This window comes from Cannabis sativa, chromosome 5, assembly GCF_029168945.1.
Source record: "Cannabis sativa cultivar Pink pepper isolate KNU-18-1 chromosome 5, ASM2916894v1, whole genome shotgun sequence".
Lineage (NCBI taxonomy): Eukaryota > Viridiplantae > Streptophyta > Magnoliopsida > Rosales > Cannabaceae > Cannabis > Cannabis sativa.
The window spans coordinates 34,049,414-34,054,909 of NC_083605.1; positions in this window are offsets into that span (position 1 = coordinate 34,049,414).

The following is a 5,496-nucleotide window of genomic DNA, read 5'->3' on the forward strand; positions in this document are numbered from 1 at the left end:
TAAATTTTACAACATATTACAAAACAACTATTACAAAATAGGGTTACACTTTCAAAGCACAACAAAAGATGGATCTCGTCCACTGAGAGCCAAGACATAGCGACTGATATGTACATTGCTGGGACTGCCTCATGGCTGGTCAAGTTTCCCCTGCCCTTACTTGCACCACAGAGCACCCATGAGTCACAAAGACTCAGCAAGAAAAGTAGATAAAACAATATCAACACATAAAGCATAATCTTATTACAATACATTGTATATACTAAGCAATCATTCAAGCGTAATACAGTAAAGATAATCAATTAGTTGTCTTATAAGACAAACCGATCTTGATGCTTTATAAAGCATCCTTACCACTCCTTACCAATGAGCTTCATATGTCACTATCGTTACTTAATTAAGTAACCGATAAGTAAAAAGCCTATCAACAATTTCCAAAAGTGAGTAATAACTCATTCCAAACAACGGTAATTATCATATCTTTACCTCGATTATAATCGGGTCACAAACGATAATAATTATATTTTATTTGACATGCTAAATAGTTCAATTGGGTTTTCCTACTAATATCCAACAATCAGATGTGCGGGCCGATCTGAGTGGAACGATGCTCGATGATCTCGAGTCCTATGCCACGATAATGAAAATTTGGTAAATAACTTAACCAAGTCCCAAAATAGGCCCTAAACTCAAATCGGACAAACCCTAATCAATATCGGTTTAGAAACAGCCTAAACATTAATAAAACATCATAATATAGGTTTTGGAGAAACACTCCAAACAAGGAATTGATTACAGAAAACTAGGGTTTCCCCTACTGATCAACTGATTGACCGGTTCCACAGTACCCTGTAGAACCGGTTAACCGATTCTTACTGCAGAAATGGAAAACTTTGATACTTACATCAAAACCCAATCAAATCTCCTCCAATCCTAATGAAACTTTCCAGATCATACCAACAATATAAAAACAACATATTCCAGCCTTCAAAACTCAGTAATACATCAAAATGACAAAATCCCCATAGTTGAGTAAAATTTGAGTTCTTGAACTCAATTCAAGATCTAACAGCTCTGGAATAATCAAATTCAATCTTAAACAACCTTAGATCAAAATTAGAAATCATGCTATGAATTTAATTAAACCTAAAACCACGAATTCAAACAAAAACCCAAGCAAACTTAACTTAAAATTCTAAAAATCAAAGAGAAAAGATGAAGAACTTACCTCCAAGTTGCACAACCCCTAGAATTGATTTATTCTGCTAAGAAAAGGTTGAATTTAGTAGAAATTAATTAGGTTTTTCAGCTAGTTCTTAGGGTTTCGAAGAAAGAGAAGAGAGAGATGAAAGTTAATTGATATTTATTTTTCTAAAGTTAAAAACCTAATCATCTAACTAAAAGATAAATAAAACTCATACTTAATCTTCAATACTCAGCCTAGTATACCCTGGGTCATCAAATAAGACAAAAAAATTAACCTTAGCGAAAAGACTATTTTACCCTCTATTACTACTTAAGCTACAACATAACCTAGGGGTATTTTAGTCAAACTAACTATCACGATTAAACGACAACTCAACATTCTAAACTAATCTGATATAATTCTAATATATCTCATTCTATTGTTGTCGTGACATATTTGACCAATCCATTGAGTTTCCACCGTTATTGAACCCAAAATATTTTATTTAAAAAATGGTATATAAAATACCCACATATTCTGATAAAATATCTGTAATTAATAAATTATGCTTAAGTATTCATTTACTCAACAACTACTAATTAATTCATAATTAACTTAAGTAAGATTATAATCCTACTCTAATGTTTATATAATTACATATTTAATAAAATATGTCCAATTTAACATAATTATAATTTTTGAGATATTACAACTATTCCCTCTTTATAGAAATTTTATCCTCAAAATTTACTTGAATAACTCAGGGTACCGCTCCCGCATCTGCGACTCTAACTCCTAAGTTGCTTCTTCAACCTTGTTGTTTCTCCACAACACTTTGACTAGCGGAATAGTCTTGTTCCGCAACACTTTCTCCTTCCCATCCAAGTTCTGAATTGGTTGTTCTTCGTATGATAAGTCCGCTTGAAGTTCAATGTTCTCGTAACTCAGAATATGGGTTGTATCAGACACATATTTCCAAAGCATTGAAATATGGAACACGTTGTAAACTCCAAATAAAGCAAGGGGTAAGGCTAGTCGATAGGCTACCTGACCTACCCTTTCTTGTATCTCAAACGGACCAATAAACCTGGGACTTAGTTTTCCTTTCTTTACAAATCTCTGAATCACCTTTATTGGTGATACTTGAAGGAAGATAAAGTCCCCCCAATCTAGAACTCAATACCTCTATGCTTCGGATCAACGTAGCTTTTCTGTCTACTTTGTGAGGTAAGCATACGAGCTCGAATCTTTTCAATGGCCTCACTAGTTCCTTGGATTGCATCGGGTCCAAGATATCTCCGTTCACCGGCTTCATCCTAATGAATGGGCGAATGACACTTTCTTCCATATAGCATTTCATATGGTGCCACACCAATAATACCTTGATAACTATTATTATATGAAAACTCAATCAGAGAAAGGTACTTTCTTCAGGAATCTTCAAAATCCAACACACACGCCCGTAGCATATCCTCAAGTATTTGAATAGTTCTCTCAGACTGACCATCAGTCTATGGATGAAAAACTATACTGAACTTTAATTTAGTACCCATTGCTCGTTGTGAACTCTCCCATAACTTAGATGTAAACTTTAGATCTCAGTTTGAGACGATCGACTTTGGAGCACCATGAAGCCAAATTATCTCCTTAACATATAGATCAGCGTATTGATCTATTGTATACATACTCCGCACCGGTAAGAAGTGCACTGACTTTGTATATCGATCCACAATTACTCGGATGGAATCATGGAATCCCGACATCCTTGGTAATCCAACCACAAAATCTATAGTTTTTTTCTCCCATTTCCACTCAAGAATCTTCAAAGGTTGAAGTAATCCTGCTGGTCTCTAATGCTCTGCCTTGATTTTTTGACAAGTCAGACATTTTGACACGTATTCCCCTATATCACCCTTCATACCTGGCTACCAGTACAGTGCTTTCACATCTTGATGCATCTTAGTTGTTCCTAGATGTAATGAGTATGGCGTGGTATGAGACTCATCTAGAATTTCCTATTTAATACCATCATCAGCTAAAACACAAACCCTGCCTTTATATCTCAATAACCAATCTGATGAAATTGAAAATTCCTTTGTCGATCCAGCTTCAAACTTCTCTTTATACTCTTGTAACACTAGATCACTTTGTTGGGCTATCTTAATTCTCCCTAACAAATCAGACTGTAACATAATGTTGGCTAATTTCCCAATTACAAACTCGATTCTTGCTCTAGTCATATCATCAGCCAACTTGGGTGAGATCTTTTTCAATTCATATACTTGCCTTGGACCTTTTTGACTTAGAGCATTTGCTACCACATTTGCTTTTCCAAGATGGTAGAGGATCTCACAGTCATAGTCATTAACCAATTCTAACCATCGTTGCTACCTCATATTCAAATCATTCTGAGTGAAAAAGTATTTGAGGCTTTTGCGATTCGTGTAGATTTTGCATTTTTCGCCATACAAGTAATGACGCTAAGCTTTCAAAGCAAAAACTACTGCTGCCAATTCAATATCGTGTGTGGGATACCGTTGTTCATACTCCTTTAGTTGCCTAAATGCATAGGCAATAACTTTACCAGACTGCATTAAAACGCAATCTAACCCTACTTTTGAAGCGTCACAGTAAATCACGAATTTCTCATCACTGATTGACAAGGTTAGTACTTGTGTAATAATTAACCTCTGCTTCAATTCTTGGAAGCTATTTTTGCACTTATCAGTCCAAACGACTTACAATTCTTTCGAGTTAGTTTTGTTAAGGGTGTAGAAATTTTGGCAAATCCTTCAACGAACCTTCTGTAATAACATGCTAATCCCAGGAAACTTCTAACTTCGGTATCTCGAACTGCTTCAATCTTCACTGGGTCCAGCAAGATGTCATCCTTGTTTACAACATGGCCTAAGAAGCTTACTTAGGGCAACCAAAATTCACATTTCTTGAATTTGGCATAAAGCTTATGCTCTCGAAGACGTTGCAACACCATTTAAAGATGTTTCTCATGTGCCTCTTCTGAATCGTAGAAGATTAGAATGTCATCAATGAAGACAATTACAAATTCATCTAAAAAGTCTTTGAATACTCGGTTCATTAGGTCCATAAATGCCACTGGAGAATTACTTAATCTGAAGGACATCACCAGGATTTCATAATGCCCATACTGGGTACGAAAAAGTTGTCTCGGGAATATCCTCCTCCTAAATCCTCAACTGGTGATAACCAGATCGAAGATTGATCTTAGAGGAGACAGTCTTTCCCTGTAATTGATCAAATAGGTCATCTATCCTTGGTAAATGATACTTATTCTTCACTGTCAACTTGTTCAACTCTCGGTAGTCAATACACATCCTTAATGTTTCGTCTTCTTCTTTACGAACAAAACCGGTCCACCCCAAGGTGAAGTACTCAGTCTAGTGAATTTCAAGTCTAACATACCTTGTAACTGAACCTTTAACTCTTTTACATCTGCAGATGTTATTCGATACAAAGCTTTCGATATAAGTTCTGCCCCTGGTATCAATTCAATTTCAAAGTCAATCTCCTGCTTTGGTGGTAACCGTTGGGAATTTACTAGGATCTAGATTAACTAACAAGTATGTTGATTAACATCTTAAATATGAATATCTCTAATACTATGAAATTAAACACATAAGAGTTTAGAAAACCTTACATTGATTGCAGTGAAATAATATGACTCCTTCCGCTTAGATCTCTATACCTTGTTCCTTTCTGTCGCAAAGCATTATCAAGATCTGAGCCTAAATCTCTTTCTCTCCTTTGGGTTGGTTACCATCGTCTTCTGCACTATGATTGAATACTTAACTTGCTATGTGTGGGCATGACACTCTATCACTAAGGGCGAATTCGATGAAGAACAATCAAGGAGGTTTCGAAATCAGTATAGAAGGTGTCTCTCATCTACTAGTTGTCTGACAGAGTTAGAAACTAGATTTGGTAGGTTGAAAAGTGTTGGATGAGATGAGAGCATCATGTTCCTTTTGTAGTGTTTCAACTAGGGCTTATGTTTGAATTATATGGATTAAAAAAGAATAAAATATTGGGCAAAAAACACTAGTGGGTGATGTCATTTTATGTAATCAACAGTGTATTGCGCCACATGTGGAGTCTCCATCTTCAAATGTAGGGCCATCTTCGGATATGGAGCCTCCATCTTCAAATTTTGAACCTCCAACTACGAATTTGGAGTTATCATTGGACCCATTCAGTGAGGTCCAGTCCGTGAGGCAATGGTTATCTGTACACATGGAAACCACTTTTTAGTGACAGGTAGAAAACGTGTCGAC